General features: G+C 35.8%; 1 non-coding gene across 1 annotated transcript; it reads left to right on the forward strand.

The window, feature by feature from the left end:
• The first annotated feature begins 22,476 nt into the window (after positions 1-22,476).
• On the forward strand, positions 22,477-22,548 carry Trnam-cau. The gene has a single exon. It is a non-coding gene; the product is annotated as a tRNA-Met (tRNA).
• The last annotated feature ends 2,178 nt before the right edge of the window (positions 22,549-24,726 follow it).

A 24,726-nucleotide genomic window follows, 5' to 3' on the forward strand; every position in this document is an offset into this window, starting at 1 on the left:
TTGCATTGATCTCGATTATCAAGTTTTGTGCGATTAAATAGGTTTATTTCTTAAATTATGGAGCTCGGGCTCATAAAGTTGATTTAACATTAAAGTTATGATACAAAAGGATAGGGATTATAAATTGAACAGTATTGTTTGTCTATAAAAATCGAAATGCCACATCTTATTTTCAATTCATTGCTTTATAGATTTGGAGTAAACTGTACAGGTGTTGATATGCAAAAGGCAAAAGTGGTAACAAATTATACAAGCCTATAAGATTACATTTATGGTGGTATTTTATATTTATTGAACTTTTAGGTTTATGTTTTTTTTCCTTTTCATAAAAACGGGAACAGCTCATATCTATCTACATATTAATAGTTTATTATATATATCGGGTTGTCCGGAAAATAATGCAGGATTTTAAGTTTTCATTAAAAAAAATCTATATAAAATATTCTGTTTACGTTTACAGGATTACTCATTTGTATNATTTTTTAAATCTTTTTTAACGAGGGTCCGCAACATTGCTTCCCGTATATTCAGTCGTCCTAAAAAGGACAATGAGGGTCCGCAACAGCAGATATAAAAATCCTCATGGTGCCGGTGTTTTTTTTAAAAAAAAAGCCCATTTGTAAGTATGTCGGGTTCGAATGCAGGGCCGCTGGATTCGAACCCGGGACCTTTACCTTACAGTGTCAACGTCTAAATCGTTGCGGCCACCGACGCCCCTGCATATTAATATTAATGCTAAATTTACCCAAAGATTAAAAAAATATTTGTTTGTCATTATTCCAGAATTAGGACCTTTAAAATCTAAATTAATATAACTTGGCAATTTAATATACATATAATTTATTTGACACTTTAATAAAATATACTGTATTATGAAAAAGCCAGTATGATGACGAACTCGCCTTACTCGAAATGCCGTGAAAATAAGACACCGACATTAATTATTACGGGATATTAAAAAATTGTACGAAATGCTGAGGATCGAAATAACCCGAGGCCCGGGTGCTATGAGCTATGAGAATCGACACATAATTGACAAAAATCTAAACGAGTTATTTTTAAAATTTCCCCCTTAAAACTCAAATTTCCCCGTTGGAAAACATTGGTATAGGTCTATATGATATTTAGTGGTATCCGTCTCTTCAATAACCTCTTCTCTTAACTATCGAACCAGTGCCGTCAGTTGATGTTGATACTTTTCTTGCAGGTCTCGACTCGGTTGCTTCTTGAGCAACTTCTCCATTTCTAACGTGAGTGTCGCTTTTCGAAATATCGTTTCCATGTTTTCCAGTCGCATAAGCGTGCACTTGTATGTTATTGTGCTCTCTCTTTCTCTCTCTCTCTCCCTCTCTCTCTTTTTCTCTCTCAATCTTTCTCTCTCTCTCTCTCTCTCTTTCTCTCTCTCTTAATCCACACATCCTCATACCCTGGTTCCGTCAGTGAAAGGTTAATTAATATTTATCATTGGTCATTAAAGGCGATAAATCACAATACCTTTAGTGGTATCCGTCTCTTCAATAACCTCTTCTCTTAACTATCGAACCAGTGCCGTCAGTTGATGTTGATACTTTTCGTCTTCTCTTACTTTACCTTGAATAGGAAGAAACCCCCTTTCTCAACACTTTTCCCCCTGCATACAACAAGTGGTGTCTGTACTTTTGTTTGCTTCATGCTTACGATATCCTGCCATTTTAATGGGTAAGAGACGGATGGAAGGGAGACCCGCACCATGGCGTACGTCTCACTTAAAATTACACACTCACTAGATTTTAAAGACCTATAGAAAGATTCCAAACTGATAAATGCTCACAAAAATCTTTACACTGGAAATCTTGCAACGATTAGAACCTATGGACTTGAACCTTGCGGTATGAGCAAATGTTCTGACATAAACCGAATACAAATTGTCCATCTTTAAAGTTCCCTTCTACGTCTCCAACTATATTCCTATCTTCGAAATTTATTTGTCTAAATTTAGCGCAATCCGGATACATCTGATTCCATGGCAACTGTCCGCCAAGTTCCCTCATTTGTGACAAATCACATATTCTAACCTTCTCGGTAATTTCCAACAGGCGATTATGCGCCTTGATCATCTAGGCACTCAATGAGCGAACCTTAACACATAGTAAAAGCACGATGAATGCCAAATCCGGTTTTCCAAGTCATTCAAACAACCCTCCAATCTCATTAAAAAGACACGAAATGTGCAATAGCTCAAACATACAAATTTAACAGCTCATGAACGTCACGGATCGCATTGCTGAATAGCTTTCCTAATTATTTATCGTATATGCAAGTGTTCTATTTGCTTAAAGGTACGAAACTAGAGCGAAATGTTAATTGGTTTTGGCTACCGTTCAAAATTATTTCGAAGAAAGGCTTTTAGAAAATGGAAAGTGACCCCGTAACTTTTTTCCGTACGGTTACTCACCTCACACAACGTCTGGAGGGTCGGCCGCTCCTGGGAGCGGGTTTACGTAAAGACCAAGGGACGAGGAAGTTTTCGGGAACCAGTTTCCGTCCGAGCCGCCTCCGCTCGCATTCCGGATGAGAGAATCGTAAAAACGACGTTTTCGCCCGTACCATCTCTCGTACAATCTCATTTCGTACAGTGAATACTAATCTGGACATCGTTGCATTGAGCATTTCCGCAAGGGAAAGAAGAACAGAAAATGTTGACTCTGGCTATCACTTTTCCTGGATGAACATAAATTAAGAATCATCAGCTTTTAAAAATTAAGAACTAAAACAATTGCAGAAAGATAGTCAATACCGTCCATTGAGACAGTGAATGAAGTCATTACAGCTCACTCTGCATTTTAAAAAACGATGATTATTATGAAGGAAAGTCATTTTCCTAGCATTAAGACTTCTGTTATACTCCATGACTCAAACGACATAAGAAAAAAGATCTAAATACAATAACTTATTTAGTAATTAATCAAAGTTAATCTGAGGAGATAATATATATCTTCTAAGCAATCGACCAACCATTACTGTATAATAGTCTCGTTGATTAGGATTGTGGTCAGATAGACATGATTTCAAAGCAATATCTGTCATACAGGAGGATTAACGTCCAACTACCCGTTTGAGTAATAGACGAAGGGACAATCAACATTATAATGTTTTTTTTCATATTATGAACAATTATAAAGCTGGTTATGCTGGGATTTGAACTCAGAACAGTGCTTGCGTGGCAAATATGATTCGGACGCTCTACTCGGCCACCGTGGTCCCCATCTGAACTTAATAGTTCAGAAAATATTTTAAGCATCTCATATAGTATATTGGTTGGAGAAAAGTGTCTTGTTATATAAAAATTTATTATTCGACAAAAATAAAATGTAAAAAAAAGTACAAAAACCAAGTTTTTTTCTCTCTTATTCGCTTGTATGGGAAATGCTAAAACGTCCATAAAACATATCCATAATACCTTTTTTACATTATGAACAATTAAAAAGTTATTTCGTTAGGATTTAAACTTAGAACAGTGTTTGCGTGGCAAATATGATTCTAATGTCCTAACTACTCGGCCTCCGAAGTCCCCATCTGAATTTAATAGTTCAGAAAATATTCGAGGCTTGTCATAGAATATTTTGGTTTGACAAAAGTATGTTGTTCTATGAAAATTTATTATTCGACAAAAATAAAATGTTAAAAAAAGTACAAAAACCAACTTTCTTTCTCTCTTATTCGCTTGTATGGAAAATGCCAAAAGTCCATAAAACATATGCCATTTTATAATACTTTTTTTTTATATTATGAACAATTAAAAAGTCATTTGGCTAGGATTTGAACTTAGAACAGTGTTTGCGAGGCAAATATGATTCTGACGCCCTAACTACTCGGCCTTCGTAGTCCCCATCGGAACTTAATAGTTCAGAAAATATTTGAGGCTTGTCATAGAATATCTTGGTTTGACAAAAGTATGTTGTTCTATGAAAATTTATTATTCGACAAAAACAAAATTTCAAAACTACAAAAACCAGCTTTTCTTTCTTATTCGCTTGTATGGGAAATGCCAAAACGTCCATTAAAAGTATGCCATCAAGGATAATCAGGGATTGTCGAATAAAAAAATTAATTGTAAACTGTCTTCCTGCAACATTGAATTTAAAGTCCTTTAGTTTAAATTTTTGAAACGCTTAACATATATGCGAATAAAGCAGAAATTATGTTAAGTTAAATCGGAAGTACCCTTGCTTCCAAGACAATGAAATCCAAACTTCATAGTTTAGAAAATATATGTTAAGTATTAAGTGTATAGTATCACCTATAGCATAATTATTTTTCATGTTGTGTTGTGTGGTACTTTTGTACTTATGTTTTCATTGCCAGCTTTGTCACCAGTTAATGAATGATTTATGGAAAAGTTAACAAATTCCCCTGGCAGTGTTTATCAATAAGGTGATGTTTTTTTTATTTTATTTCATCATTTCTAGCTGCTAATGTAGTTCTAATATTCAGTTCTTCCTCAGATATGGATAAAACTCTTCAATTAAATTTATAACGTTTCCTGGGGTATTTCAAGTTTTTTTGTGATATTATTTATAGATAATAGCTAATCTGAGAATTCAATGGAACCTCTGTCAGCTATGACTCAGGTCCTTGGACTGGTACAAAAATAATACATTTTTTGAAAAGGCAGTCAAAAATATTTTTCATTTTTATAACACAAAGAAAATGTATTCGAAATATTTTGCATCACAATCTGTACACGTTTGCCAACGTCTAATAAGCGCTTTTATCCGGCTGATATAACAATCTTTATTTCGACATACAATAAAGTCCTAGAAGACGTTTTCATCTTCACCGCGTACTCTAAACATTTTATCTCCCAAGAAGTGATCAAAATGCTTAAAAAAGTGGAAATAGGAGAGAGGACGGGTGGAGTATGGAGGGAGCGGTGGCATCCTAGGTCCTTAAGTTTCCGCAGGGTTGGCGTTGCGACATGTGACCTGGCGTTATCGTGAAGAAGAATCGGCCTTCGGTTTACCAAAACGCTGGACAAAGACGTGGCAGTCCCATGCACTTTGTCATTCTCGGCAATATTTATCTGCTGTGACAGTCCCATCATATTTCAGGAAATTACAGTGAACAATCCCAGCATACACTACCAAATAGTCAGCTTTTTTGCGTGCAGAAATTGGTTTCAGGAAGTGTTTGGCGCTGAATCCTTGTCCAACCACTGACCTGTACGCCTCATGTTATCGTATAGTAGCTCTTCCGTAATTTCCCGTGTTGTCTTACGTGAATTTTCTTCAATGAACGTTATTAGTTGGTTATCGTCCACCACGGAATACCTACTGCTACCTTCCCTGTCTTCGAGTTCGAAATCTCTGAAATCATCGCTTCACCGATCATTCACTTATGCTTCTTCCCCGCAAACGATATTGCTGTTACTCGCGGTTTGGGCCGCACTTCGCGAGTTTAAATTCGTACAAATCAATTTGACGAAAATCTACTTTGGATGTCTTTAATTTCGCAGGTCCTCACTCTTATAAAATTCAATATAAACTAAAATGATTATTTGGAGATCGTGAGATGCGGTCTGGTGTGACGCAGGCTTTAGGAAGACATTTTCTTTATCGTGCCAATGTTTCGATCTTTATTGAGATCATCTTCAGGGCTCAAAGAGTTAATTTTCCGTGTAGATGATCTCAATAAAGATCGAAACGTTGGCACGATAATGTTTTTCTGAAGCCTATGTCACACCAGACCGCATCTCACGATCTCCAAATAATCATCGGCGGTCACTAAACACTACACATAAACTAAAATGTTATGTACAAAGATAACAGTTAAAAGTTTTTATTATAATCCATAAATTAGATTTAAGGATTTAGCTTTGTTTACATGACAAGCACATTCGGAAATAAAATAATTGTCAAAACCTGCTTTAATTTTGCACCAACCCAATTCACAATGCGGTAAATAAAACTCCCACAGCTGAAACGTTAACAATTCTTTTATGAAATTTTCATCCATCAAAATATTACAGTTTTCACAGTAAATTTCAGATCACACTCACACACAAATACGATTACTCCATCCCCACGATTACCACGTAAGCAACTGAAAATGACAAAGATGAGAGACCTCATGATTGATTAATTTCATATTATTAACCCATAGCGGTTACAAAGAGTAGCTTTCACTATAACCCTCGTACTGTCGCAATAACAAATCGAAATCCAATCTGCTGGTTGTATATAATACATGTAATACATGTTGTAGATGAAAATAAGTTATGTAAAAAAATCGCTTTAATGGTAGTCTGCCTAAACTTAAAAATTTCAACGATATATACTTAAATAAACGAACCAAAGAGTCTGACGATAATTAACAGACTCGCGATAATCGGGGACGATCAAGCTATATACATACAGATTTTAATCAAATAAATCGAATAATTTAAAAATAGTTTTATGGTTTTTAAATTCAAATCACGCTATTTCAAAATGACAAAAAATTATTTCAGGATTATGTACTTTCTATGACTTTACTGGCCAAAATGTTTGTAATAATAATAAAATGGGAAGTTTATGGGCCGACAAACAGCTGAGGTCATCATAGCCCGCGTGTTTTCCTTTTTTTCTCTTCTTTCCCGCGTATTTGGTTTTAAACTGCAAACAATTGAGCGTCTCGATCTGGTTTTTGACTCTCTGCTTTTGAATTTGTACCACGTCGATATCCTAAAAATGGTAACCTCTCATTTGTACATCAGGTTGTCAAGTACAGAATAGAAACAAAACATACAATACATGTATACATCACCACAAAGATAGATGTCTCATTCACTCCCCCAGAGTGCTCGATATTCCTCGGGGCGGGGTTGAACCCACTCCATTCTCGCTAATAACTTTCTTTTACTCTCCAGACGTCACACACTCACCCCGGAGTACTCGATATTCCTCGGGGCGGGATTATAAGCAACCACATCCTTTCATGCTAATAAGTTACATTCATTCCAATGAATTAGCATAAGGTCAACAGGCACAACACAAAGACACATAAAAAACACTATATACATTTATAGATCCCTCTAGCCCTGAAGTACCGGAACAGCAAACTGTGCCTGCTGCCCGAAGACTACGCACAGGTCCGATGTTACACCAAAATATTGTCTATATTCGGCAAGCCTTCTATAATTGTTAAAAATGTTTGTATATTTTCGAAAATAGGTCTGATAGGAGGACCAAGGGAAAACTTGCTGTAAAAATGGTGTTCAACTAGTAAAATATTTGTACAGTCCACTCTTCATAATTCGAAACTCAAGGGACCACAAAAATAATTCGAATAATCAAGAGAAAAGAAAAACAATTGTTAAGTGTTGATATGCATTTTTTCAAGTTATTTCTTAAATTGTACATGCATAAAACGTAGTAAAAATTATGAATAAACGGAAATTCAACTGTAAAATTGAACATTGTTACGCATCCATTAGGTTTCGTGGTCCGATTGACCAAATAAACTCTTTTTCAATTAAATAATCTTTAAGTAAGGTATTGGTTGAGATAAAAAAGTCAGTGTCACGAGCTGGATTCGAACCCACGACGTTCGGCTAAATACGCCTCTTCTCTACCACTTGAGCTATCGTGACTTCGATCCGCTCGGACACCAGCCTCCCATCTCAAACCACCTTTTGAATTTTCCCTCCTTTTTGCCATTTTTCAAATGTCGTGACACTGACTTTTTTATATCAACCAATACCTTACTTAAAGATTAATTAACTGATAAAGAATTTATTTGACCAATCGGACCGCGAAACTTAATGGATTCAATAAGCAAAATGAAGTATACTTCACTAAACCTCTCCGTGGCCATTACATTTGTCGCCGAGAATCAAATAGATTACACGACATTTGAAAAATGGCAAAAAGGAGGGAAAATTCGAAAGATTGGGCTGAGGTGGGAAGTCGGTGTCCGAGCGGATCGAGGTCACGATAGCTCAAGTCGTAGAGCAGCGGCGTATCTAGCCGAAGGTCCTGGGTTCGAATCCCGCTCGTGACACTGACTTTTTTTATCTTAATCAGTACCTTACTTAAAGATTAATTAATTGAAAAAGTAATTGTTACGCATTATGAAAAATATCGCAAAGTGGTATTCGTTTCAATGATTTTCCGAAGTCACCAGGGATGAGAACAATTGACAAAACACTGACCGCAGAGAATAACAAACTAGAGAAAATTCTATGAAACTGTGTGTTGTAAGGAAGTAAACGACGCGTGGAAATTTATAGGAATATATTGTAACGTAGAAAAAGTGTAGCATACTTTTTCTAACCCTATCACGAAAAATATTCATGTATTATTGAGTGTATCAGAATGCATAAATTATATGAAGATCGTGAGATGCGGTCTGGTGTGACGTAGGTTTTAGAAAAACATTTTGTTAATCCTGCCCACGTTTTGACCTTTATTGAGATCATCTTCAGGGCTCAAAGTGTTTGTTTTCTGTGTAGATGTGCCATTCTTGTGTGCCGTGTTGAGAGTTGAAACGTTGGCACGATAAAGAAAATGTTTTTCTAAAACCTACGTCACACCAGACGCATCTCACGATCTCCATATAATCATTAACTAACGGTCACTAAAACCACACAAAATGCATAGAATTTTTTGGATTTACCAAAGTGACCTGCTTAGCTGTTCATATTATCCTGAAATTCGAAATACCATGTTTCGAATTAACAAAAGTCGACTGTACCAGACATTATTTGAAAATGATAAATCACCTCATCGAATCTCATATAGTTTAGGCTTTAGAGCTACATGTGTTGTTTTATTTAACCTCTTAAAATTTTATTTATTATTATTATATTCATTATCATTTTTGTACTAGTAATTTTACATATCGTAAATTCTTCTTTTATGTTATTTCACCGATCGGCAGGCATATTTAAAGGATAATCAATGATAGTAATTATCAATTAAGAGTCTAAAACTTTCTATACTTCCCTGACCATTTCTATTCACCTTGACCATTCACGATCGTCTTCACGTCCTTCTCCTTCTGGAGCAAACAATAATTAAGGTATAACTAATCTTGAAGTAAAAACCATTCTAGTTGGAACAGTTAAAGCTCGATCCAATTTGGCCGGAGCGCGTGCCCTTGATCGCTGTAGTGAAAGCGCAAGTTCAAGGCGTTCCTTTCTTTCATCCTCTTCCTTATTTTTCTCAACGGGCATAAACAAGTACTTGAACATTTGTATCGAAAAAGCGAAACGGGTATTTCCAGTTATGCGCCTTGTTTATTACACGGAGTCATTAGCGAAAAGCATTGTTTGTAATTAGGCAATTATTCGCTCACTATCGCCGTCATCATAGGGTTTGCAATTAAACGGGCGTTTAGCGTTTCGCATTCATCAGCATGAGAATTGACCCAATTCGAACGGTTTGTGGTCTACTGAAAAGTTCATAAATTTCAAAGCCACGGTTACGTGAAAAAATTAAATTAATTCTCTTTTTGTGGGGGGGGGGATTTCTCCAAATTCACTTTCTAATGGAATCCATGAGACGTCTGGTACATCTATCCTAACCACAAATTCGAATTGAAAATATGGGAAAAGAAATCCATTGCTATTGTAAACGCAACCCGGATTTTTACGATTTTTTCGATTGAGCAGATTTATTAGATATCTTTGATTCAAACTAGACCTTAAAATCAACAATAATAATTTTTTAGTATTACTAACCCTCAGTGCTTTTGATGAATGCTCATTAGAATTTATTTTCTCGAAAGTATTTTTATATTTGATGTTTTTAATGTAATCTTAAACTGTTTAGCACAATACCAAGCGAAAACACTTCACGATTTAATTGGTTGTTTCTTAGACTTAGTGAATGTTTATACTTAATTTAAAATAAAAAAAAGGCAAATGTCCACCCTTGGCTCAAGCTCGGGAGTACTGCAAGAAGGCTGAAATAAGGCAAAGCACCTTTTGTTTCATATTTGATAAATTTGTATTAAATCATTTCTGTAGTATCAGCATGATGAAGGTTTTGATTAGGTTAAGAAAGCGTTAGTGACAAGTTAGGTAATGTTAGGATTTGGTTTAGGGTTAAAGTAAAGGACGAGTTAGGCTTGGTTAGGTAATATTAGGTTTTGGATTAGGTGATGGTTAGTGTTAGGGACAAGTTAGGTAAATCAAGGTTAGAATTAAGATTATGACTACGTTAGGTTACGGATATTGTTAAAGGCAGCTTAGATTAGGCTGGTTAAGGGTCGGGTTAAGCTAGGTATGTAGAGTTAGGTTTGGTTAGATTAGATAGTTTAGGTTATGTTAGACAAGAGGAAAATTAGGAATTGGATTAGGATAATGTTTGGGCTAGATATATATTCATGGGTCAAGGTTCAGTTTTTGTTATTGTTAGGACGTTTTTCCTTTCGAAATTTGTATTTACTCAAAAATGTATCATCTATAGTTAGCTAAACGGAAGAATGGGCTGAACGCCAGAAACATCGCCGTAAAAAGTTCTGCCATAGCTATCTGCCTCTTTTTATATCTGTTTCCGCTTCACCTGGACTAAATTTACAATAGAAAATTGTTTAAAATGTTTTTCTAACAACAAAGAATTGTTTAAGATTGATTCTGATTTTTTAAGAACTAGTAATAATCGGGTGTCCGTCAATTGTTTCTCTTCACGCATAAAGTTCAAACAGACAATGTGAGTTGATTTTATGTCAATCTTTTTCGATCTAGAAACCTCTACTGTTTAATGTTTAATTAATTACAAAGTAGGATGACAAAATGTCTAGATTAAAAGTGTACACTGTCGCTCTAAGCATAAACTCAGTAATTCGAAACTATCCTTCTTGTCTCATAATTTTTACTTTTTATCTGATATTAGCTACGCATATTTTAAGTTTCTCGACGAATGATATTTCAACTGACAAAAAATCCCGATGACCTTAAACTTCCGAACAAACAAACACATTCGTTCAATTTATAGGACTTTCTTCCACCTTGGTCCTGCTGACAAGTTTATTAAACCGTGCCGGGATGAATTCGTCTTTTTCTTTCACCGATTGAAGATCACTTTTCCTATCGATTGTTTTTTTTTCTTCTCTCTCTCCTTTTAAATAGCCTCGGACGTGGATTATGCGATTCTTCTCGGGGCGAGTGGCTTCCGCTTTCGATCGAGTGAAGGCGGACTGGATTGGTGAATGACAAAAGGGCCGGCACAAATAAAAGAGAAAACACGGAATAGAAAAGTAAAATATCCCTTGGTCGACACAGATAATTTTTTTCTATAAGATTACTTTGATTGTATCGCCTCACTGGGCAGTAGACATCTCGTTGATCACTTGTCAACATTTTGAGTTCCTCTTATCATCCCAGAAAATATTAAACAATGCACTGATAATGAAAAATCTTTCTCTCGCTTTATTTTGAACCTGCAAAGATCTTGCTGGTATTATCCCGTTAGTTGTATCAAAATTCAATCAAGGTCATTAACCCCAACCCTACTTAACCTAACACCTCTCTCATCTTATCATAACCTTAATCCTAACCATCTAACTGGTCGCTATTGCTGATCCTCTTACCTAAATCATACCTCTGCCTACCTGATCTAAATCTTTCAAAACTCTAACTATCCCTAACCCTACCTAACCAAACCCAAGCCACTGTAAGATATTTTAAATCTTGACCTCTTTCCTTATTACTACTTACTAAAGTAATGTGAAATTGATGAAGAAGAAGGTAAAAAAGATATATGCATTCAGCTGTACGTTTTTTTCTCTTTTGATTAGAATAATATGAGCATAAATGGCAATTATGAGGACCTTTGAATCCATCACAATCGTATTTCAAGCCTAATTACAGGCAGCAGTAACATCTGCACATGCAATAAGAAACATCTCAAGAATGCAACTATAAAAATGTTAATTTATATTTGTTTAGAGGTCATAATTGCCCATATTAATTATTCCAATTAATTACTTTTTCATATAAGGTTTTAGGTTGAGACAAAAAATTAGCGTCACAAGCAGCGGCGTGTTGAGCCGAAGGTGGAGGGTTCGAATCCCACTCATTATGCTAATTTTTCATTTCAACCAAAAACCTTAGATGAAAAGAATTGATATAAAAATATTATCAGATTGCCTGGCTGTTCAAGCCGACGAGAGCAACTCAAAACTAGTCTGAAATTGCCTAAATACCATAAAATAACTGGGAATCATTGTGAGTGAAAGAATTTCAAGTAATAAGGCAGGAGCCTTGGAACAATACAGGCCCAAATCCCTTTTGTCGCAAAACTTAGAGACATAATAATAAATGACTTGGAATCTGGGGTCAGTAGAAAGCATAACAGAAATTGGAAATTTAAATGTAATAGTTCAGGCATGAAGCAAGCAAATAGATTGCTCGCAAAAACTACTTAATGGGAGAAGAAGAATTTCTTCTGAGCAGGAAGAAGCTAGAAACTGTAACAGGTATAGTTACGGGATATGTTTCAGTATAAGTAGGACCAATGTGCCAATGTATGTTAATTCTAGAGGACACAAAAGTTATATCCTATCCAAATGCCCTGTAATAGCTAGGAAAAGCCTATAGGTGAGCAATAAAGGTCTCGATAGTACGCTCCAAAGAATAATTCTGTACTTTATTGGAAAACCAAGTTTTGGTTCACCCAATGCTTAAACACAACAAAACCGCACCACCTTCCAAATTCCTACCGTCCCCTCAGTCTACTTCCAATTTCTGGTGAACACTTTAAACAACTTCTTTGTGAGCTAATATACCCTCTCCACGAATCTTTAACAGCGCCATTGTTTTATGGACCTCATCAAATCCTCTCTTAAGAAGAAGGATATGCAGGTCTTTTTAGACGTCCAATAGGCTGTCGATGTTGTCACCTGGGTTTCTCTGGAAAATCAGGAGCATCCTACCCTCTACACAAATCCTCATTTTTAAGTTCAGGCTGACAGGTACTTTAGAACATGGGATATTACTGATATATTTTCTCATCACTACACTCGACTTATGTCACTTACTGATTGAACCCTTACGCAGATTGCTGTTCAATAAAACAAATTAAAAACTATTTTAACCTATAAATGAAGTTAACACTTGAAATCACATAGGTGTGTAAAAATTTTTTGCACAAAAACAAAAGGAAAATCTTCAAAATATGATCAGGAGACTGCTTAAAGGTACACAAGAGGCAAGATAGAAAAGACAAAAATTGTGAAGTTTAGGCAGGATGCCAAAAGTTGGAGCCGTGGCGATTTTGTATCATCTTTTCACGCCGGATATTAAAGATATTTATTGAACATGTCGATTATAATTTTCGCCATATTTCTGTTCTTTTTGGTCGTACAAACTTTGGCCAAAAGCGGGCAGACCAGCTAATTATACAAGGGCGTCCATCCGAAAATGAGTAACTGTTAAAATATAAAGTGAAATTTCAACCCGTTTTGACTTTCTTGCCCGGTAGCTCCAACGAGCTGGTACTTTCTCGACATATTTCCTTCTCGAGCGGCAAGAAACTATGGGTTTTCATTTACATTTCCGGCGATTTTAAAAATCTATCGAATTTTTTTATACGTTTTTTATTAATTCAGAGGCCTATTTTTTTCACGGATGACGATCATCGCTGAATGCTCTCTCGGCCACGAATTTTTCGGTTTTCTACGGCCGTTGGATATTTTACGAACCGTGGCAATATTGTGATGTATTGCGCAACTTCTTAAATGTTGGAGAAGGAGGACCAATTTTTAAAATTGTGTACTCTCTCTTCAAGTGATTCACTTACACACGATATAAAATAGAGAGCAAAAGAGTGGAAACGTAAGAACATCATCAAATCAATCGTCAACTTTAAATTTCTGCATGGAAGCAGTCGTAGCTGCACATAATTTCGTAAGATTTAGGGCATATTAAAGTAGTTACCAATAAAAAATAAACTCACTGTGCAACAACGTCCATCTCGTTCTACTTATATCCAGTCGTTTTATAATAAGACTCTTCTTGTTCGTTCATTTATCGAATTTTTCATAAAGCCTGTTCTCACAGTATTTTTGTAATGTTTTTCATAACCTTCTAAAACTACAAATTTCTGCAGTGCAAACTCTTTGTATATCTGACTGCTATTTCGATTCCTTTTGAAAAAAGGCTCTCCTCGTTCGTTCATTTATAGAATTTTTCAGAAAGACTGTTCTACCCTTTTAAAACTAGAAAGTTTTGCGTGGCATCCGCTTTCAATATCTGACTATTTTCATTCGCTAAGTTACGATAGCTCAAGTGTTAGAGTAGCGGCGTATTTAGATGAAGGTCGTGGGTTCGAATCCCGCTCGTGACACTGACTTTTTGATCTTAACCAATACCTTTCATAAATATTAATTAATTGAAAAATGTTAATTGGTCAATCGGACCACGAACTGTAATGGATTTAAAAATAAAAAATCGAATGAAAGCTAAAAAGCAAATTTTAACGCAAGTTTGGTTATGTCATATCCGGTGCCTTCAACTCAATCCCTATTGTCGAAAAAAAGGTTACCACACCGTTAATAAGTTTTTCATAGATTTTCCCCCATTACCATGACCCAAGGGGATCGATTTCAGACTTAATCTGAAGTAAGGGAATGCTTAGGAAATGATTAAAAACCTGAATGCAATGAAAATAAAATGACTAGAGTAAATTTTTTTTTAACCTGCATATGGACCTTTTTCCTGCATATGGAGTTTTCTGATAGAAAAAAATAAATGAATGAAACGTTGTTTATTTTGTATTTTTTAACGAAACCAGATAATATTGGTACTATTATGCAATTCATAGAGCTTGTAAACTTTGTTATGTTTATCTATGAATAAATTTATTTAGGAACTGGTAGTAAAGCGAAAAAAATCGGTTTTGGTTTTCAAATAAATCATTCTGATCAGAATAACAGGTGTAATCCCCGTACGGGCGGTACGGAGTCCGGTTCTGTATAAACAGCTCTGATTTATTCTAATCAATGAAAATATCAACTATGTACAATATTACATATTTATGTAAATACAAAATTTTAAGTGGTACTTTACTTTTTGTCGACGATTTTCGACGCAGGTTAATTTGCTGCTAGGAACTACAGAAAATCCCACCTCAACCGTTAAACTTTCTGTGTTTGTATTTAAGTGGAATAATTTTTTGTTTACAATAAATAGAATTCCATATTGTACTACCATAAATGGCCCAAAATAGAGAAAAGCGCCATAAATCTAGCTTTGACGAAGATAGGGTGAAAAATGAAAAATTAGTACACGGTTTCTCGGTTGGGGAGGGAAAAAAAGAAAAGAGAAAAGGCTGATAGTAGACCATCTACCAAAATTTATATACAAGGCATAACCAAGTTTTTAATGGCAGACAAGTTAAAAAAAGGAAAATTAAATTCCCTCTGTATGTCCATGTCCATTTTTCTCTTATGAATTCCTTGAAACAACTTTTAGAGTTTAGAGTTTAGGTAATCAAAAAATACTCAAAATAAAGTGATTTATGTGTATATGCAGTAGTATGTATGTTATAGGCAGACTAACATATACCGGCCATTGCCTGTTCTCTGTGAATAACTACTTAGTTTGTCGTTATTCTCACTATGTTTGAACTCCACTTTCTTCTTGTAATTATTTCTTTTAAACTTAATGAAAAAATATGGAGCCAATACTTTTCAAAATGAGCGTAATTATTCGTTTTGCACGAGCATCCCGCCGGCTACAGGGTCTTTTGAGTAAAAGAATTTGAAGAAGTGTGCACGATTTTACCGCAAGTCGAGCAATCCACAACGGAGTTAAATGGGTTCAACCAACGGAATTAACCTCGGCAGTTTTCATGCCATTAAAGCACTTGTATCGCTTGAAAAACATCTATAGTGCTTCCGAAGATGCAGAATTTACTGCTTTTCCTTGAGCAGAATTTGCCTTAAACGAAGAAAACACATTTGGGTGTCGCTGATCTAAAATAATCGGAGACTATTAGTGAGTCGCTTGGCATATCGTGGCTAGAACCTGAAGTGCAAAGTCCGTTACCACTTTTCCTTTCTTGTCAAGGGTTCTCAAATGAATCGTCCAGCATGGCTCAACTCGGACTCGGACACAGTTATTCCAGAGCGAAGGTCATGTTTAATATACACAAAAATGATTGTATGCAGAGCATTTGCTTATTGGACCAGCTTGACAAGAATATCGAAATATTGGCATTCGTACCATCTTCCAAAACTTGCGATACTCGTCCCATAATGCGCTTGTACGCTTGTTCAAATTTATCTTAGCATGAAGAAATTGTTACGGACCGCTGCAAAACTTAGACCATTTACGATGCTTGAAAATCATCTTTGGATATGGATAGGTCACCAGTTAACTTGTTAAATAGTGAAATGTTTGCTAGTCGTGTTATCGGGCTTTCTTAGTACGTACAAACTTGAATTACTATTTCCCTGGAAGACATGCTTACAACCTCGCGATGCTGCTCGTGTTCGAGACTAAATTCTCATGCTGACTGTTTGGGGCTGAAAACTTCTTGATAGAAATGATGAATGATGGAGTGAGTGTGGTGTTCACTCCTTTTTTAAAAACCAAATTTATCACAAAGAAAGTTCAAATTATAAATGTAAAATTTTTACAGTAATAAATTTTTTGAAATCACAATGAGAATTAAATTTGTTAACATTAATTTTATGATTATAAAGAAACCTAAAAACAACATTTAATGAAAAATTAAAGTAAAAATTAGTGTTTACTTTGGATATAAAAATATTAGTCACTACTTTTTATCTTGTTTGATACTCATTGTTTGATTTAGAAAAAAGGTTGTTTTTAAAGACATACATACAAGAACATTTTAAAAACAATTGTTTAAATTTTAATAGAATTAATAGAATAGAATTTAAATTTTAAATAATAATTTACCAATTGGCGGTAAAGTCGAGAAGTTAAAGCAGGAGAAGAAATATTAGGAGCAGAAAGTTAGTGGGAATGATGCGCGAAAGAAAAAAACGCAGAATTTTCTCTTTTATGTGAGAGTATTTGTATAAGATTAAAATTGACTACCAATAAAAAATAAAAGCTTGTAAACATCAAAAGTTTTCATTTAAATCGGTTCACTGGTCTTCATTTACTTATAAATCTTTTTCTTTATTATTTTGGCATTTTTTATTTTTTTCTCAGTTTCTCCTTCGCCAGCTTCTTCCATCTGTTCTACCCGACTCAAGTCCATATTTTTTTATTAACACTTTCTTTGTTTCTTCTTCTTGGCCTTTTTTTTCTTTTTACAAGCTAAATATCCTTAGAAGCTTCTTTCTTAATGTCTTAATTCTTTTCACGAGTAACATAATATTTCTTTGTGTCTTCTACTTCAGCTTTCAATTTCTCCCGATAAATTTTAGTAGTTTTATCTGAGAAACAATCTTGACGCAATTTTTTTTGCCTTATCACAGGCCAAAGGTCATACAAGTGGCGGAAGCAGAAAACCAGAACCACCCTGGGCCCAGGCCTCGACAAATTTCGGCCCCGGATTTCGAGCCCTTTAGCTCATCATCAGGTTGAAGGATCCCCACAACCACGTCTCTCGACATGAATGCAAAGGTGCAATTTTGAAATTCAAAAATGCAAATGAATCTTTTGCATCATCCTTTTCAACCTGATGATGAGCTAAAGGGCTCGAAATCCGGAGCGTTGCAAAACAACGTACTGTGAGTAGGAACTATCTTTTTAAAAAAAGGATTTACCAAAACTTCTGTATCCTTTCAGCTTCTTATCAAAAAGCTGAATTAACTAATAAAGGGAGGATATCTCGATTTCTTGCAAAAAATGCACTATTGCGTCCGGGATGTGCATTTTATGACCCCCAAATAGAATATGGTGAACAGTTTCGTCTCCCAAGTTTATGAAGTGTATACACTGCTGACATTTTACCTATTTCCAAGGCCTTAGAGAACAGTGCGACTTTAGCCTACACAAAGATTTGCATATTCACCGACAGTTTGAGTACAGTCTTCCAGCTTCGTAATTTCGGCATAGGGCATGAGTATCTTCACCATAAAATTTTTTCAATTCATACGGATTGTTCATCCCTAACTTGGCTGTTGAAAAATATGTCCTATTTATCCGGAAGACTAGCTCGATGGGTTCTTGCAAAATTATAGATTCGAAGTCAAACACGTCCCGGGAAAGTACAACTATATTGCCGATCTTCTATCAAGACAGTCCGGAACCAGAAAAAAGGAACTTTCGTCAGTCTCTGAGGAGGTGGAAAAAAGGATCAAGAATGATTGGAATTACGGATTTGTGAACTTATTGAAGTACCCTTTAGTCTTCTCCCCCTATCGGAACACCGAGGGACACCAGAAACTAGGCTTCTTACTAGACGATAAAGGAATACTTATGTATAAGTCAGCTAACATGAGAAGTCCCAAAATCGCACTGCCTACATCCTGTCAAGAAATGATCTTTCAGTATTTTCACAAATCTCCGATGGGAGAACATTTGGGATTTAAGAAGACATTGAGGCGTGTCTCCTGCTCTTGCACCGGCAAATATTGTGAGTGAGCGCTGTGGTCATTTTTGAAATAATTTGTCTTTTAATTCAAAAGGATTAATATTATTATTTGATCTATTTTCATTTGATGAGTTGTATTTTTAATTTTTTTTAACAAAAAAATTATAAGTTCAGTTATTTTATTTTATTTTTTTGAATTCCTTGGAGTGCTCCTTATAAATCTGGAGGCACCGGCGAGATTACATTCTGACTGATATCGCTCAGAAAATTTACACTCTCATGAGGGGAGGTAAAGAAATATTTATATGCTGGGTCAGAGGGCATGCAGGTATTGCATGTAATGAGAAAGTAGATGAGATTACCAACGCTGCCATAATGGTAGGAACAAGTTGAATGTACTAATAGCTAGAGGGGATTTTGAAAATACTAATAACCGAAAATTTATGGGCAAATGGCAAGATTGGTACGAGTCAGCGGAGGTTGGCAAATATTACCATTCCTTGTTCCCTAATGTGAGCAAAAAGGTTTGGTTCGTCAGAGATGGTAACGGCATCTGCGGGTCTTATCTGCATAATTCTAGTTGATATTGATCGACCTCCGTAGTTTAAATTGATGTATTGGATCTTCTTGAGGTCATTTTACAGGTGAATAAAAAACATCACTCTTGGGTTTCACCAAGCTTTCGGCGAATGTTCCGCCATCTTCAGGGCCTAATTTATTGAAAACAAATTAGGCCCTGAAGATGGCGGAACATTCGCCGAAAGCTTGGTGAAACCCAATAGTGATGTTTTTTATTCACCTGTAAAATGACCTCAAGAAGATCCAATACATCAATTTATCTGCATAAGATTGGTGTAAGGCCCAATCCGTACTGTAGTGAATGTGGTGTGATTGAGCATATAGAACATATTTTGCTATGCTGTACAAAATACGGTAATCAAAGAAAGCGTCTTTTGGATTCCCTTTCGCTCAATCAAGAGCTGGTAAAACCGTTCAACCCAACAGATGTCTTTTTAAATTTTTGAAAATGTGTAAGTTGGAAATTTATCGGCTGGGTAGAGTGCTGGGGATAATTGGGGCTTGGGGGTCGTCGGGGGTGGTTCGTCCGGGCCGGCCGTTAGCCCCAGTGACCTATGGGATGTGGACTTTTCCACGTTTATTTCGATGTAAATGGTATTTATCCATATCCGTGAGTTGGTCACAGCATAAGTATAAATTGACATAAAGTGATAAAGGTTTCCCTTCCCTTTGGCGGGGCCTGGGCCCAGGGTGCTTCTGTTATATGACCTTTGGCCGGGTATCTGTGATAAGGCCAAAAGAAAAAAAAAATTGCGTCACGATTGTTTCTCAGATAAAACTACTAAAATTTATCGGGAGAAATTGAAATCTGAAGTAGAAGACACATTGAAATATTATGTTACTCGTGAAAAGAATTAAGACGTTAAGAAAGAAGCTTCTAAGAAGATTTAGCTAGTAAAAAGAAAAAAAGGCCAAGAAGAAGAAACAAAGAAACTGTTAATAAAAAAATATGGACTTGAGTCGAGTAGAACAGGTGAAAGAAGCTGGCGAAGGAGAAACTGAGAAAAAAATAAAAAATGCCAAAATAATAAAGAAAAGGATATAAGTAAATGAAGAGCAGTGAACTGATTTAAATGAAAACTTTTGATGTTTACAAGCTTTTATTTTTTATTGGTAGTCAATTTTAATCTTATACAAATACTCTCACATAAAAGAGAAAATTCTGCGTTTTTTTCTTTCGCGCATCATTCCCACTAACTTTCTGCTCCTAATATTTCTTCTCCTGCTTTAACTTCTCGACTTTACCTCGAGGTAAATTATTATTTAAAATTTAAATTCTATTCTATTAATTCTACTAAAATTTAAACAATTGTTTTTAAAATGTTCTTGTATGTATATCTTTAAAAATAACCTTTTTGCTGAATCAAAAATGAGTATCAAACAAGACAAAAAGTAGTGACTAATATTTTTACACCCAAAGTAAATAATANTTCATACAAATGAGTAATCCTGTAAACGTAAACAGAATATTTTATATAGATTTTTTTTAATGAAAACTTAAAATCCTGCATTATTTTCCGGACAACCCGATATTTTATCCTTAATTTTTTTCCCCTGTTTATGTTTTTTCTTACAGTAGTTCTGTACTTTTCGCAAATAAATTTATTATTATTATTATTTATTATTATTATTATTTATTATTATTATTATTATTTATTATTATTATTATTATTATTAAAGAAAGTACAAGAAAATACCTGACACAGGACTGCAAGAAAGCGCAGCGTCCCTTGGACGAAAACTAAATAATTAGAAGAAAAAAATGTTTTTTTAAACGTATTGTAGAATAATTTTATATGTCAGACTTAAAAAAAATATTATACTTTATTCAACCATATTATCCTATCATTGAGAAAAATTCCTCCTAAACGTTCCCAATTTGACACGGGAGTTCTCCTGAAAGAGCTATTTATTGCGGTATTTCATCATGAAAAAATTTCGGCAGGAAGAAAACGAGTCATCAGCCAGTCGTAAAAATCGTGCCCCTTATGTAAACCCGTCTCCGCGATATCCACTTCTCTTCTTCGAGGATTGTTCTTTTCCCCCGAGGCCATAATCCTTCAATAATTGCTCCCCCTTAAATTGGACTTCCTGTCTCGGAATGGGAAATCGGAACTCCACTCGGAAACACTCTTACCCAACGTCCATCCGTCACTTTGCAACCAAAGCATTCGTTACCGTGAAACGATTTCTCGTCTCGGAAGCAACGAATGCCATTATGACGAGATGAACCGGCCGCAAAAATAGGCTGGATTTTTTTTCCACTGACAAGTCTTCTAAATTACCAGACTTTGATATATGCCCAATACATTCTTCAACTCAATACAATAACGAGGTCATTATTAAAGATTAAACACAGTCATGATAGAAAATTATGAATCTGCGCTCGGTCTTTGATATCCCTCAAAGGGTCTCGGCTTTACCCAATCTTCAGTGAGAATAATTGGTTTGTCCCGAAAATAATGCTTTTTCATGTTTTATTTCAATTACCCTATAATAAACTGTTTAGTTTTGATGGATTATCCTTTTGTACGAATATCAACGCTTTTTAATGCTCTACCAAAGATGTTTGTTTACCTCAGCAGCACTTCGGTACCTGATGTCGACGTGATTTTCGCATAATTTCGTTTTACGAGTTTAAACTCGGTTGGAACGATGCGGTGCCCAAACGGTCAGAAACATTAATGAAGGGTGATGGCAGTTGAGCGAGAGCACTGTTATAAATTGTTTAGAAAAGTTCGATTGGGAGACTTAAGCCTTGAAGGCAAAGATGATCGTGGAAGGTTTCTTCTCTAGATGATGATGTTCTGCGAGCTTTGTCCGAAAAAAAAAACCCAGGACAACTGTTCGTGAAGAGAATCTTTAAGTTAGCAAATCGACCGTTGCTGACCACGTTAAGGCAATTGGGAAGGTTAAAAAGCTCGAAAGTTGGGTTTCTCATGCATTAAACGACCGTCAAAAAAAAAAAAAAAATCATCGTTTGAAGTTTACGCAACACTTATTTGCCAAAACAGAATCGTACCTTTTCTGGATCGAATTATCGAATCTGTTAAATGAAAAGTGGATTTTCTACGATAACAGCTGATGTTCTGGACAGTGGCTCGATAAAGGTGAAGCACACATTATCCTAAGCTCCAACTCATCAAAAAAAAGATGATGGTGACTCTGGTGTGCTTGCTTGGGCTGATTTACTACAGCTTCTTGAATCTACAATCTAGTATGTATTGTTGATGAAATTGATGATGGGCACCAGAACTCATGTTGAACTGGCACAGGGTCACTTTCTGGGTCTGTTTCCATGAAAGTGCGTTTATTAAATTGTCAGCTTTGCTCTATCCTGCGACGGACTTCGGTTACCTAAACTTACCTTAAGTCGGAAAATGGCTCGCAGTTTCCAAAGCCCATGTATAGCGAAATGAGCAGAGTGACGCAGTGGAAGCGTTCTGGGCCCATAACCCAGAGGTCCGTGGATCGAAACCACGCTCTGCTACCAGGTGTCAGCTTTGCTCGATCCTGCGATGGACTTCGGTTACCTAAACTTACCTTAAGTCCGGGAAATGGCTCGCAGTTTCCAAAGCCCACGTACAGCGAAATCAGCAGAGTGCGCTGTGATGAAAGTGTGGGGGAATTAAAGTAAAAAAAAGTAAAATGAAAAGCAAAAGTAAAACAAAACCTTCTTGACCAAAAATAAATTTATTGGTAAAATTTATCAAACTAAAATAAACAGGTCTCAAACTTTCTTGTGGCAATTAATAATAATAATTGAAAATTGATAATTGAGCAAACGGAGGAGCTTAATCGGTGGGGACAAAAAGCACTTACGGTTTAACCAGTTAGAGAAGCTAGGATCAGTCCGCTGCAGAGATCAGGAGCCGAGTCCTTATTAGCCCGAAATTTAATTGACCTTCCTTACCCTTTTGATGGAAGGGGGCATTTGTCCCATCTAAACGTGTCCGTAGGCGACCCCTAGCGCCTCGTGCCAATATTGTTATATAATAGTATCTTGATAAAGGAGAAGCAGCACCACATTATCCAAAGCTCCAACTCATCAAAAAAGATGATGGTGTCTCTGATAGGCTTATTAGGGCTGATTTATTGCAACTTCTTGAATCCAGGCGAAATACTCATTGCCGAAAAGTATGGCTCTCAAATTGATGCTGGGCACCAGAACTCATGTTGAACCGGCACTGGGTCACTTTCTGGGTCTGTATCAATTCGCGTTGTTTTTTTGTTTTTTTAGTTATTCAAATGCGTTTCGGCATTGGGCCATCTCTGGTGAGGAATAACTTTTGAATGATTAATTAAAAAAACCCAAGAGTGGAGACAAACCCAGTGACTCTGTGCCGGTTCAGCAGTAGTTCGCCGACTCGCAGATCAAAACTCTTCAACAACTCTAATGCACCACAAGTTGGCATTATTGAGGCCACCTTTGGTCAATCGGAAAAGGCCGATTCTGATTCAAGACAATGTATCACATGTGACAACCCGAAAACTGATGGGTCTTGGTTATGAGATTCTGCCTCTCCCTGTCAATTCTCTACACCTCGCCTACCAATTACCATGTCAGATACCTTGACGTTGGAAAAGGTTGATAACATAAAAAATTTATAAAACAAGTTTGAAAATGTGTTTATTAACAGAATTTACATAAATATTGTTATATTTATGTTATATTTATATTTAATATTACTGACTCAAAATTCTATTCTGAGAGTAAAGAAAAATTGCCATCTCGTTGGGAGAAGTATCGAGGGTGATGGAGGGTATTTTAATTACTGTTCGTGGTCTGATTGACCAAGTAACATCTTTAAATTAATTAATCTTTATATAAGTTATTGGTTGAGATAGGAAAAATAATTGTTAAGTGTTGGTATGCATTTTGCCAAGTTATTTCTTAAATTGTACATGCATAAAACGTAGTAAAAATAAAGAATAACGGAAATTCAACTGTAAAATTGAACATTGTTACGCATCCATTAGGTTTCGTGGTCCGATTGACCAAATAAATTCTTTTTAAATTAATTAATCTTTAAGTAAGGTATGGGTTGAGATAAAAAAATCAGTGTCACGAGCGGGATTCGAACCCACGACTTTCGGCTAAATACCGAACCTACCGAATGCTCTTCCACTTGAGCTATCGTGACGTCGATCCGCTCGGACACCAACTTCCCAACTCAAACTCACCTCTCGAATTTTTTTAACACACTTTATCTCAACCAATACCTTACATAAAGATTAATTAATTAAAATATTTTAAATCATTTATTTACTTGATTTTACTTTATAACCATAAACCTGCATTATTTTCCGGATAACCCAATATATTAATCCACAAAAAGTTCGTTTTCAATTTCAAACGTTTCGATGTTTCCAACTTAAACTCTCAGAGTCAGAGATTGGAATAAAGGGTTGCATCAGAGCTATGAATCCGTGATCAATCAACGTTCGGGCATGCACAATCATAAATCACGGATTAGTTGACAATTTGTTTGTGATTGTGTGATGGGACAAACGAAATATAAACGTTGGCGTCCTATGCTACCATTGAGTAGTACCATACTTTATGCTCTGAAGATGATCTGAATAAAGGTTGAAACGCCGGCAAAAAAGATGAAATTTTATAATATACTTCATCCCTGACCGCTCCTCTTGACTTCAACAAATTCAT

This window comes from Cimex lectularius, unplaced genomic scaffold (assembly GCF_000648675.2).
Source record: "Cimex lectularius strain Harlan isolate CLEC.00 unplaced genomic scaffold, Clec_2.1 scaffold23, whole genome shotgun sequence".
Taxonomy (NCBI): Eukaryota; Metazoa; Arthropoda; class Insecta; order Hemiptera; family Cimicidae; genus Cimex; species Cimex lectularius.